The sequence below is a fragment of the Bubalus kerabau genome, chromosome 16, assembly GCF_029407905.1.
Source record: "Bubalus kerabau isolate K-KA32 ecotype Philippines breed swamp buffalo chromosome 16, PCC_UOA_SB_1v2, whole genome shotgun sequence".
Classification (NCBI taxonomy): domain Eukaryota; kingdom Metazoa; phylum Chordata; class Mammalia; order Artiodactyla; family Bovidae; genus Bubalus; species Bubalus kerabau.
The window spans coordinates 64888277-64901819 of NC_073639.1; the positions used below are offsets into that span (position 1 = coordinate 64888277).

The 13543-nt window shown below is 51.7% G+C and overlaps 1 pseudogene; it reads left to right on the forward strand.

Moving 5' to 3' along the window:
• On the forward strand, positions 1-171 carry LOC129629750 (60S ribosomal protein L39-like; annotated as a pseudogene).
• The last annotated feature ends 13372 nt before the right edge of the window (positions 172-13543 follow it).

Consider the following 13543-nt stretch of genomic DNA (forward strand, 5'->3'; position numbering starts at 1 on the left):
ATGTCTTCTCACAAGACTTTCAGGTGATTCCTGGCCAGGAACCAAAAGCAGAATCATCCCATTCACCAGTGGATTTGAATGAATACTGGTAATAAAATCAGGCATGACCCCAAGAGAAGACACTGGAGAAGAACCAGGCTGGGTCTACAAGGAGACTCGCATATGAAGTGACACCCATGTATGTGGTGTCGAGGTCGCTTGTGTCTGATCACACCACAGTAGAGAGAACGTCACTACTGTCTGACAGGCACATGTGTCGTATGGGGCAGATGGGAAGGCTGTTTCTCTTGTCAGTGTTGCTCAACGAGGGCTTTGGCTTAGTGATAGACATGTGAGAGCTTTTGTGGGGAAAAAAAAAAGGAAGCCTTCGAGAGCTTGTCCGCAAGTGACTTGGGGTTCCCACCAAGTCACTGACCTTAAATTGAACTCATGTAAACTAATACTACTACTAACTACTACTAAGTCACTTCAGTCGTGTCCGACTCTGTGCAACCCCATAGACGGCAGCCCACCAGGCTCCCCCGTCCCTGGGATTCTCCAGGCAAGAACACTGGAGTGGGTTGCCATTGCCTTCTCCAATGCATGAAAGTGAAAAGTGAAAGGGAAGTCGCTCAGTCGTATCTGACTCAGCAACCCCATGGACTGCAGCCCACCAGGCTCCTCCATCCATGGGATTTCCCAGGCAAAAGTACTGGAATGGGGTGCCATTGTACCAGGGTTTAAATTCACTTATGTTTATAATCATGTCACATCGGTTCATACATATATTTTGGAATCATGTCATGAGAATTTATTATGTGTAAATTCATCAAAGACGAACATGCCTGTTTGGGCAGAAGTATTTCCATGCTACCAAGTCAACGTCAGTGTGTGGAATTATGTTTTTGCTTGTTTTTTGTTTAAAGCCTTTAATTAATCTTTAAAAATTGTTCTATAATAAATACCCATTTTCATATTTGGAAAAAAAAGGTCATCCCTAGTCCAGCCTCTGGAGAAGCAGGCCATTCAGAGACTCTTAAAATTCCCAAAACCAGGAAAATTCTAGCCAGGCAGGTGAGTCTGGCCTCCTTGATGTGTCTTCTCACTTCAGGAGTGTTCATGCTGCCGAGAGACCCAGATGGAGCTCATCAAGCCCCCAGGTGTCAGTGGACCAGCGAGTTTATAACCTCCTGCCTGGAGGGTCCGGAGAAGGCAATGGCACCCCACTCCAGTACTCTTGCCTGGAAAATCCCATGGACGGAGGAGCCTGGTAGGCTACAGTCCATGGGGCCGCTAAGAGTCGGACACGACTGAGCGACTTCACTTTCATTTTTCACTCTCATGCATTGGAGAAGGAAATGGCAACCCACTCCAGTGTTCTTGCCTGGAGAATCCCAGGGACGGGGGAGCCTGGTGGGCTGCCATCTATGGGGTCACACAGAGTTGGACACGACTGAAGTGACTTAGCAGCAGCAGCAGCCTGGAGGGTCTGTGCTCTTTGCCCTCTGATCGTCACAGCTGGGCGGGCCCCAGCACTGCCCGGGGTCACTGGGAGATTCCCTCTAGCTGGGGGACGCTCGATCCCAATCCTCCTCAAAGGGGAACCAACCCCTCCCCACAGCAACCTGAGCATCCTGTGTGTGGGACATGGTTCCCATCCCCCCATTTTTAAAAAAGCCCCCAGGTTCTTTCAACACCCAGATCCAGTTCATTCCGGTTCCCAAGACTCAGTCCGTTCAAAGCCCGTTTTCTCTGGGAAACATTTGAATTTGAAAATCGGGGTTTGGGGTTTAGCCTCTGCAGCCTGGCTCCTGTCCAATCCCTAGGTCACCTGCCCTGGCCTTTGGAAGCTGGTAATCTAGGTGGGGGGCGGTGGGGGCAGAGAGGGAATGTTGCAAAGTGCTTCCTCCTGGTTCCTGCTCGGAGAGGCCAGACTTGAACTTCCTAGTGTCTAAAAACCATCCGGCTGCTCCCCACTGTCTGCCCGGCCCCTCCTCTCTGCCACCATCCAGACTGGAAAGCCTTGCTTCACCTCCCGGTCCGTCCACGGCCGGGGATGGACAGCTGTGAGTCAGGGGCCCTGCTGCGTGCAGGGCGGCTCAGGTCCCCGTATCCTCAGAGCAGCCGCCTCCCCAAGGCAGAGTCACGTGGCAGCTGACTGAGGTTTCAGACGTATCCACTCATGAATATCAATCAGGCCTGGTAATTCACAGTAAGTGGGCTCCAGATTGACTAATAAGCAAGGCTTTCACCCCAAACTGAGGCCCGGGGAAGGAGAGTGCAGGCAGCAGGCAGGTGTGGTCACAATGTGACCAGAATCGGGAAACCTGACGGCAGGGCTGCAGACAGTAAGGCGGTCCAAGCACGGCCGCTCGCACCCTCGCGGGGCTGCCAGATGACTTGGGGAGTGGGGGTCCCCTTACACAGCAGCCAGCACCCTGGGGGAGCTGGGGGCAGGCCCTGGACCTTGGACCCAGAGCACATGAAAGGGGCTGGGGAGAGGGGATGGGGTCTTTTGAAGATGATGGCACCCACGCTGCCATCATTGAGGGTGGCTGCCAGGCATGGAAGGTGTGGGACCCCAAATGAGAGCTGGGTCAGCCTCTCGGGGATGTCCTGACCATGGTCAGGGGACCAACCAGAGACCCCAGGAGAGACGTTGCCAGGGGCAGACCATCTTGGAAAGATTGAGACGCAACACCAAGTGAGGAAGGCCTGGTTCTGAGAGCTGTGGGCACATCCCATGAGTGCCCAGCTCACCCACCCTCCCCACAGCCCGAGGTCTGTTTCTGAATCAGGCACAACTGAGTGGGAAGGGCCAGACTGCTGGCTGGATCCCAGCTCGACAGCTTACAGTGAACTCTGTGACCTTGGTGCCAAGTGGCCTGGTCTTTTTGTGCCTCAGTCTCCTCTTCTGTAAAATGGGGATGACAGGAGCACCCTACCTTGGAGGTTACAGAGAGCAGGCCTTGGTGGGTGATCACCCCCCTGTGTGACTCAGGCTGGACACTGAACCTCTGAGCGCTGACCCCATTTGTAGGCTGAAAGATATATAAAGCCCCTGGCACACAGTGGGCCTTGGGAGAAGATCCTTCCTTCCTTCCCTCAGCCTCCCCCACTGTGGTCTTGGCTCATCCACCATCCTAAGTGACCATCAGCAGCGCTGCTCTAACAATGGATCTGTTTACTTAATCCTTCACCACCTCACAAGATGGGCACCATGATCACCATCCGCATCTCCAGTTGAGGAATCAGAAACCCAGAGAGGTTAATTGCCATGCCCAAGACCACACAGCTCCAAGGTGAGCCAGAGTTGGAAGCAGGCGGCCGACTCCAAGATGTGCTGTTCACCACCCAGCCTCCGTGTCTGCCTCTGCCTGCTATTTCTCAAATGTGGGAACACAGCCCCACCTGTCTGAGAAAGCCCTGGTGAGGCTCTGAGCCTCCCTTCCTGCTTGTTCCTGTGAGCTGGAATCTTCCCTCCAGCCAGGCTGATGGCAGCCAGAGCCCATCCCTTTTCCTCTTGCACCTGGAGTGTTTAGATTATATATATATATATATATATATATATATATATATATATATATATATATTTGTATATATGGTCATGCAAGATCTTTAGTTGTGGCATGCAGGATCTAATTCCCTGACCAGGGATCAAACCCAGGCTCTCTGCATTGGGAGCGCAGAGTCTTAGCCACTGGGGCTTCCCAGGTGGTGCTAGTGGTAAAGAACCTGCCTGTGAAGGCAGGAGACTCAAGAGATGCAGGTTCGATCCTTGGATCGGGAAGATCCCCAGATCGGGAGGATCCCCTGGAGAAGGGCATGGCAACCCACTCCAGTGTTCTTGCCTGGGGCAGAGGAGCCTGGCGTGCTACACGATCCATAGGGTCCCAAACAGCTGGACAGGACTGGAGTGACTTCACACACACAGTGTTACCCACTGGAGCACCAGGGAAGTCCGAGTGTTTGAATTGTTAAACAGAGCTCGTGGAGGCCTGCAGAGACTACATCCTTCACTTCTCTGGGGTCTGCCACCTTGGTGCCACAGTCCCTAACTGTTAGGATGCAGTCTGTTCAAGAAGCAGCACCTGCCCTCCTGCCCCCTCTTCACCATGGGTGTGGGGGCGGCATCGGTGTTCAGACTCCCATCGAGAACCTGCGCTCTGTCTCCAAAGGCAGTCAGTTCCATCAGGGATGGTGGTCAACCCAGAGTAAGGACTTGAGTGATTTGCAGCCCACATTAGAAGACCCTGAGCCTCCCGGGCACACCTGTGACAGAGTCTCGGGGCTGAGGTCTGAGTCCTAATGACTCAGCCATCTTTCTTTAAGAGCTCAGCCCTGGACCTGGGGATTCAATGATCCAGTTCAGTCCAGTGATCAATGACTGAATCCTCACCACAGCTCTGCGGCCCACGGGCACTGCTCTTTCCCCCCATTTTGCAGATGGGAAAAGTGAGGCTCGGGGCTATGTCAGAGACATCCCCGGAGTCTCCTGGCTCCTTAGAGGCTGGGGTGTTCCTGCCGGGTCTTCTTGACATTCATCCACGAGCCCCATTAGCCATTAGCCCCATCCACCATTAGCCAAGGGCTTTGAGAGAGAAGATTGGCACTTTCCCCAGGCCGGGTCCCAGGGACCACGGAGAGGAGGGGCAGACATAGCCTCCCTCGGGGCCCGCGGGCTGGCCAGGAGCTGATGGTTTGGACTGTGGCAGCTGAGACTGCTGAGCAGGGGGACACCCTGGGGACACTGGGGATCTTCCCAGTTCTGATGAGGTGTGCGTGTGTCTGTGCGTCCAGTGTGCAAAGGACAGGGAAGCCAGGCACACACACTCTGCGTCGTCCAGAGCTTAGCTCTGGCTTCAGAAATCTGTGTGCCCTGCACAAGCTGCCGCCTCTGCTGCCCAGACAGCAACCAGGACACGTTTCCAGCATCCTCTGGGCCCCTGCCCACCACTCTGATTGAGGCTGTTTCTCTGCTTCAGGACAACAAATCAGTGGTTTACAGACCACAGCCTCTGTGACCCAAGGAGGTGAAAAGGTCAGATGCCTTCGTCACAAACAAAGTCTGGGTCCATCTCTGAAAGGCCTGTAATATAAGATCAGGCAGAGGGAAGGGCTGGAGATCAAAGCAAAGAGAGGACACTAGAAGTGGGCAGGCGGGACGCCTTCACACGGGCTCGGGGGCCGGCTCACTGCTGAGGCAACAGTCACCCACCTTCCCCGGGTCCTTGTGTGGACCGGCTCAACCGACGATCACCGGGGACCTCAGCTCAGTGGCTGGCATGCAGTACGTGCTCAGTAAACGGCAGGGTTTGGGGGGCGATCAGCGGTGTTCACTTCATGGTCGATCCCATCAATTCTTAAGGAGATGCCAGGTCAGCTTCAAATTCCCCAGTTGAAAATGCAAAGACGGGCGATATTCACGCGGGCCCGGGGAATAGCTGAGCCGACTTGCTGCTGCTGCTGCTGGTTTTCATTTGCATCTCAAGTGAGTCTGCAGGCCTCCAAGCTGCAGGGGAGCTCCGCGTGGAGGCTGCGGGTGCTGGGACACCTGCCTCCTGGTCCCAGGGCTTCCAGTTTTCCTCCCACTTCTTGGGGAGGGGGCAGGGTGAGGGTCGGCCATCGGGGCTCGGGAAGCCCAGCCCACTGCCTCCCATCAAACACTGGGTAGTTTCTCATTTTCCCCTTGAGCAGTTTCACAGCCCAGTTAAACCTGCGGCGAAGGCTCGATGGGATGGAGACCCAGGCCTGGGTAAGGAGGAGGGTGAGGGAATAAATACGCCCAGCACGGCGCCCTGCCCCCACCAACAACAAATGTGAAATACCCAGGAAGAGCTCAAGGGAGAAAGTGATTTACAGACACTGGCCCTGGCCCCTCCCCAGACCCACTATGAGTATTTGCCAAATACATAAATATTCCCAGCCTATAGATTCCGCTTTGGACATTTATTTTGCCAACCAGGCGGCAAACCGTACAAAGACACCCTGTTCCAGCTCTTTGAAAGCAGAGGTTTGTCCCCTAGTTCATCCCCCTAAGTGTGGTTCAGTGCCACCTTCTTTTGCTCATAGACATACTCTTTTGGAGAAGGCAATGGCACACCACTCCAGTACTCTTGCCTGGAAAATCCCATGGATGGAGGAGCCTGGCGGGCTGCAGTCCATGCGGTCGCTAAGAGTTGGACACGACTGAGCGACTTCACTTTCACTTTTCACTTTCATGCATTGGAGAAGGAAATGGCAACCCACTCCAGTGTTCTTGCCTGGAGAATCCCAGGGACGGGGGAGCTTGGTGGGCTGCTCTCTATGGGGTCGCACAGAGTCGGACACGACTGAAGTAACTTAGCAGCAGTAGCAGCAGCAGAGTCAGCCTTCAGAGCCCAGAGTCTATCTGACTCCATGGCCAGTGCTCTTCTCAAAAAATACCCTGATGGGCAGGAGCAGTGAGGGAGAGAGGGGTCTTTCTGGGCCCATTATCTTGAAAAGGGTCCCACATCTTGGGTCCAGGGAGGCACAGACCAGCCACAGTCCTGACAGCATCATCTTACCTTCCAGCTCACTGAGCCCCTTTGCAACTCACTTTCAATCAGCCAGCCGGAGCAGCTGAAATGAGATCCCCCAGCAAGTGTTGGCCCAGGCCCGCCAGCCATGGACGGGCATCTCCAAACACTGTTCCTCCCTGTTAGAACCAGAATCAGATTTAACCAGGGACTGTCCAAGCTCAGTTGCATTGAGGCTGGCCTCATGGGACCTCGAAGCATCAAAGTCTTCAGGAGTCTAGCCCCGCCATATTCTTGCCTGTCTTTGTCACAGTCTCCAGCCTTGTGATATTTCTCAGAACAGAATCATTGAGCTGGGCCCTTGGGGCTTCGCTTTGCAGCCCCTCTGGTGAGCATTCCCTGCCCTCGCTTCCTTCAGGAGGCCTTTCCTTCCACTGTATAAAGTAGCACCACTACCCAACCCACTCTTTGCTCTGACTCTGTTTCATTTTCTTCCTGGCATTTAGCACCCTCAGACATCCTTTTTGATGATTTATTATTCGTCCCTCCTCCCTATCAACTAGAATGTTCCCGGAGAGCAAATGCGTCCTCTTGGCCACTGGTAAGTCCTCAGAGCCCAGCACATCACTTGGAACAACAGCGTATGGATACCCTGCAAAGTAATCAGTTCTGCAAGTAGCCAGAATGTTCTTTCTCCTTCAGTCGGGATGGCTCTGCCAGGCGAGTCTTACCACCACTTCACAGATGAGAAGACTGAGGCCCGAGAGCCCTCCCAGGCACAGAGAGCCCCCTGTTGTTTCGCCCTTCAGCAGCAGCCAGCCACAGGACCCTTTCCCCTCCGTGAAGGAGGCATGTCCATCCAACTCTTGGCAAGCTGCTTTCTGAAAGTGACAAAGGGGAATACAATCAGACAAGAAGTTAGAAAGTTGAGTTGGCCAGAGGGGCTCCGGGCGGGGCCGCAGCCGCTGTCTGCGCCAGAGCCGGAGCGGCCACGGGGTCTTGGGGTTTGCTGGCAGACGGCCGGCTGAAGGCTCGCGCCTCCACTTAGTTAGAATGCAGCCGTTAGATCGCTCCCTTCTCTCTGATGGCAGCGAGTGATTGACACTTACAAATTACCCAGCCGAAAGTGTCGAGTCTTTGACCCCTGAGTAACATCTTTGGCAAGCCTGAGATTTGCCAGCATTTTGTCATCTAATTACTACAAATCCCTTGAAAATTCACTGGCTGGTGAATTTTTAATGCGGGGCAATTTCAATGTGATGCATTGCCCAGATGGGTTCTTGTGTTTCTCACCTCTCTCTCCCTCTCTCTCCCTCTCTCTCTCTCTCGTGCTCACTCTCCATCCCTCCTCACTTAACTTTAATAATCTCACAAACTTCTGGATGAGCTGGCAGCCGGACCCCAGCCTGAGTCAGGGCAGAGCTGTTGGAGGCTGTGCTGTCTGCCCATCTGATCATGTCTCTGCTCTGTTCTTTGGAAATGGCTATATAACCAGTTCTCAGAAGAATGCTTCATTCCTGTCTCCCAGCCAGCTTGTGGATCTCTGCCCTCTCCCGCTCCATGTCCCCAACTAGCACAAAAGACTAAGCTATAAAGTAAGCCAGCCTCCTTCACGACACGCTGTGTGAGTGGTCACTTACCCCTAGCAGAGGGGCTGGTAACTCTTGGGCAAAGCAAGCATTTCAAGACATTATTTAATTTTTTCTCCCTAGTTCTTTAGACCCTTGAATGATGGCACTCACCGAGGCAGGGGAGAGAAGCTGCCTTTTTTTCGAAGCAGAGGAGAGATTGTACCTTCCACTCCGTGTACCCAGACAACCTCCTGCCTTCCCCGACCCCAAAAGGATGCCTGATTTTCTGCGTCCAAGCACCACAGTGACCCACCGGTGCTCAGGATGAACTTGGACCGTCAACCGCCAAGAAGCCAGCACTTAGAGCTCGCTCCCCACAGGAGCAGAGCTATTGTCAAACACGGTTGAGAAGTGGCCGGTGAACAGGAAACCCGACTCCGTTCTCTCCCCAAGAATCGTTCTCCTGTCGTGGCTCAGTTTTCAAATATTTCTTACTCTTTTTTTTTTTTCTTTCACCTTTTCTATCTATATCAGATTCTTATTTTTAATACAAAAACAAGATGGCTTTTAAACTTCGCCCCCAGAACAGCCCACAGTGGTAAGGTTTTCCAAGCTGACAATGCAGAGAGTGAAAACCACAGTCGCATCCGTGTTCTGGTTGTTGACCTCTTGCAGATAAGTCCCTTCCAGCCACCCCGCCAGCCCTCTCCACCCTCACCCCCCTCCCCCTATTCAGGGAAATGAGCTTTTGCTTTTCAGCCCCACTTCTGCTTACATATGTACACGGCTGATAAAATATTCCACTTCACCCCTTCTCCCCATGGGACCCGCCGTCTTACGGGAAGAGGGTTTGTATGACAGCGACCGCGACAGACCGCGTGTCGCCTGGAAACAGTGGTGGTGGGGAGGGGTGTGGGCAACTCTTTCCTTGCGGCTCCTTTTTATTCAGATTCCTTCCTCTGCTTCTGAGAGGGCCATTGCTGGAGAGAAGAGCCCTGAGCCTCCTCCGTGGGCTCCGGGCAAGGCCCAGATGTCCCCCGCTCCTGTCCCTCTAGTCCTTGGAAGGAGAGATGCTGTCCCAGCCCCGCCCACTCCCTGCCTGGCTATAGCCCCCTCCCCTGGACATCCCCCGGGGCCACCCAGACACGCAGAAAAATCAGCTCTGCCCCAGCTGTGGCTGTTCAGTGTCCCAGGTCCCCCTCCGTGGATGCCCCCCAAATGTTAGGGGGAGCAAAGTCGGGTGGCAAAGTTGGCTGGACCAGAGGGGACCCAGCAACTGGAGAAGGAGCTGAGCCTTGTCCACAGGGATGAGGATGTCATGGCCAGCAGAGGTTGTCCAGGAAGGAAGGAGACTGAAGAATGGTCCAGGAGTCCCACCCACAGAGGCCCTCGAAGGGATGTAACGCCACACTGCAGACCCTGATCCCTGCTCCCCTCTCTGCCCACTTGCTTCTCTTATGTCTCCCTTCACTGATGTTCTCAAACCCAGAACATTCCAGAGGCCAAAGCAGGAGCTGAGGGAGACATCCCCAGGCTTCTTTCTAACCCCCTTTTACAAAAAGCTCCAGCTCCCTTTGCTCTGTGTTCATGGGACCAGGGACTTGCACCCAGCATTCTTCTTCTTTTTTTTTTTTTTTAATATTGTTTAATATGCCATAGTGCAAGTTCAATTACTTTTTTTTTTTTGGCCACACTGGGTGGCATGTGGGATTTTAATTCTCCAACCAGGGATCGAACCCAGGCCCTCTCGGTGCCAGACACCAGGGTGGCAAAGATGACAGACGTGCTCCAGGCCTCGAGGGGTTAAAGTTTACGGGGAATGACCTCTCATGCAGATGATCCCTTAGAAGGGGGACATCAGGTAGCAGGTTGCCAGGTGGAAGCCAGGGCAGCTACAGTGGTCTTCGTGGGCCAGGAACCACTCCTGCCTTGAGACCCTGCTAAGCCTGGGCTGGGTGGTTTTCAGGCAAGCTTTTTTCAAACAAAGGTGCCCCACATGCATTTTGCATGAAATAAAGCCCGGTCCCTCTATGCTGTGGTCCAATTAGCACAAGCTAGCAACTCTGGGGCCACGTGAAAAGAAATGCATTGGGGCCTAAAAATAAGAGAGCGCTGCAAATGATTAGTTCTATTTATCTACCCATGGATGCTACCTGTCATCCCCCTTGTGGTCCTCAAGACAGGAGTGAAGCAAAAAGGCTGATGGCAAGTATGAAGGTGCCTTTATTATGATTCAAAATTCCTTTGCTTTTTTCTCCTTTTGTTTTATTTTGGAGTGTGTGTGTGTGTGTGTGTGTGTGTGTGTGTGTGTGTCTACACGCATTTTACTCCTAACAAAAGTACTCTCATTTGAAGGTCTGGTTTTATCTTAACCATAGTCTCCACTTGCCAATATCTGCCAACAGTTCTGAGACTATCGACATTTTTTCCCTCCACCTTTTCATTTATTCATTCAGCCAATATTTTGGGGAGCCTGGCACTGTGGTTTGCATGGAGAGACATACTGCTCGAACAGAAAGTCCTGCTCTCCCTAAGTCTCATGAGGAGAGAGGTGATAAGGCAAATCATACAAATACATGGATGATTTCACGTAGGGATGAGGGTTAGTGAAAGGGCCAACTTTGGTCTGGGAAGGCCATGCTGAAAAAGTGAAATTTAAGCCAAGACTTGAAGATTGAAAAGAAACCACTCATGCATGATGGAAGTGGAGGTGGGACACAGGATCTTGGGCAGAGAAACAAGCAAATCCAAAGAAGCAGGGGAGCCTTTCTTTGAGGACAGAAAGTTGGCCAGGGTTCCTGGAACAGAGTGGATGATATAAAGAACGGACACGGGAGATAATTAGAGGCAACTGTCGAGGGCTTGCCGTTCTCTCAAACAGGAAAGACATAAAGGTTCCAACAGTGACGTGGGGGAGGTGGGGTAGAGAAAAGATGCGGCAGATGCTGGGGATAAACAGTTGTTTCCAATCTCCTTCACCTGTGCTGCCCTCCACTTGCTTTCCCAACCCCCTTCTCCCCATGGCAGCTAGAGGCATCTGAGAGACAGTAATAGGCAATCAGACATAAGCAGAAATCTGCTAGAAGCTTCCTAGGAAAGTTTGTATTTTCCTGACAAAGAGAGAGTGAAACTGCAGCATCTTTCTTTTTGCCTTTAACTTGAATGTGATGGTTGGTGCTGCAGCATCCGTTTTGCAACTTTGAGGGCAAGGTCAAGAGAATCACAAAGACAGACAAACTATTTATAATCCACACTTCCCTCTAGATTTTTTACTATATAAAAAGAATGCTGCCCTCCCCACCACCCCCCCCCCCCCCGTCCTGTTCATTTAAGATACAGTTAGTTGGTTTTTCTGTTATGTGTTGTCAAAAGCCTTCCTGGGCTGGTACATAGAGTAGGGAATTGGGACTGGAGAGAAGTGAATAACAATATGGATGAGTCTGAGTTCAAAAGCATCAGACTTGGGACCTCCCTGGTGGTCCAGTGGCTAAGACTCCACACTCCCAATGCCTGGATTCGATCCTTGGGCTGGGAACTAGATCCCACATGCCACAGCTGAGTTCTCATGCCACAACTTAAGATCCCCGAGAACCACAACTAAGACCTGTTGCTGCTAAGTCACTTCAGTCGTGTCAGACTCTGTGAGACCCCATAGACGGCAGCCCACCAGGATCCCCCGTCCATGGGATTCTCCAGGCAAGAACACTGGAGTGGGTTGCCATTTCCTTCTCCAGTGCATGAAAGTGAAAGTGAAGTCACTCAGTCGTGTCTGACCCTCAGCGACCCCATGGACTGCAGCCTTCCAGGCTCCTCCGTCCATGGGATTTTCCAGGCAGGAGTACTGGAGTGGGGTGACCTGTCACATCCAAATAAATAAATAAAAAAAAATATATTATTTAAAGCATCAGCCTTGAGATTCTAACATGGAGCACCAAGTGTGGAAGAGCCATCTTTGACAAATGAGCCTACTGTTTACTTGAATCTCTCTGCTTCAAGTGCCATATTTATCAGGAAAGGCTAAGAGGAGATGAATCAAGATCAATACACACCCTTTATTTACATGTGATCCTGATTTCATCCAAAAGCAAACTATCTGTGGACAGACATCACTCTTTCAGAAAGACTGCCTTCTGGGTTTTAATTCATGTATTTATTGAACTTTGATGGCAAAAAAGCCAAAGGAGATGAAGGGTGAATCAGAATGAGAGGAAGAAGATTTTTCTGCACAAGCCCCCAGAGGCCCTCATGCTATTTCCTGGATTTCTGGGGTTTGAGGGACATTGTGACAATAAACATTGCTGTGGAACAAAAAACAAAAGTTATTCAATGTTCTGTGTTCTCAAGAGGCCTAATAAACCCTTGATAAGTGAAGGTATGCCTCAAAATAGAAGTCATATGATGGCCACAAACTTCAGAGTTCCTAGAGTTGAGGCCTCAGAAATGTGACGGTCGAAAGCACAGATGACAAGGATGGGATGAGCACAGAGCCCTGCTTCCTAGAGTCTGGCATCAGGGCCATTCCGATTCTGCCCTCCTAAGCTGGTTCCAGCTGAAATCAAGGTCCAAGTAGACCAAGAGAAGCCATCATGCCTCAGGGGAGGGGACCAACGCTACGGCTCAGATGCTGAACCCACCGCTCTCTGCCTAAGCTTGTGGCACATTGACATTCCATCAACAAACGTGCTGAAGACCTACTATGTCCATACTCACTGGGGTGTTGAAATCATCTGGGTACAAAGGATTATTAACATAAAAGGTGGCTTTCAAGGTAGCTGCCAGGACTGAGAACTGAGAACATCATGACAGCTACGTTCTCTGCAAGAAAATGTGCTTTTAGCTGCCTCTCAACCAGGATGCCCCTGGAGGAGGAAATGACAACCCACTCCAGTATTCCTGCTTGGGAAGTCCCATGGACAGAGGAGCCTGGTGGGCTACAGTCCATGGGGTCACAAAGAGTCGGACACAACTGAGCAACTGAGCACGCAACCAGGACGTGATCATTCCATGCCTGGAAAACGCCAGAAGTGGCATACGTGCTGAGAATCAAACTAATGTTGATATTAGCATCATCTGGAATGTTTTAAGGTACAGCGGTTTGGAGGAAGTATCCCAGGATCTTGGTGTGATTGAAAATACAAAGATTTCAGGAAAGAAGTGAGGAGACATGCAGAAACCCCATGTACCTTGGACTCAACTCTGCTTTCTGCCCTGCTCTGCTACAGCTCAGGCCTTTCTACTGCTGGAGGAATGTGGCCACATAGTAGTCTAACTTTCTTTTTCCCTCGTGCAAACAAATTTATCATCAAAAATTAGACTTGGGGTTAGTTGTGTCCTGTCGTGTCGCAAAGAGTCGGACACGACTTAGTGAGTGAACAACAGCAAACAACAAGGTGAAGGAGGAAAAGAATAAAATATCATTTAAATCAGGACACAGACACAAAAATATCTGTATCAGAATGTTAAACAGCAGCTCAGATTGCAGAGGCTAAAGGC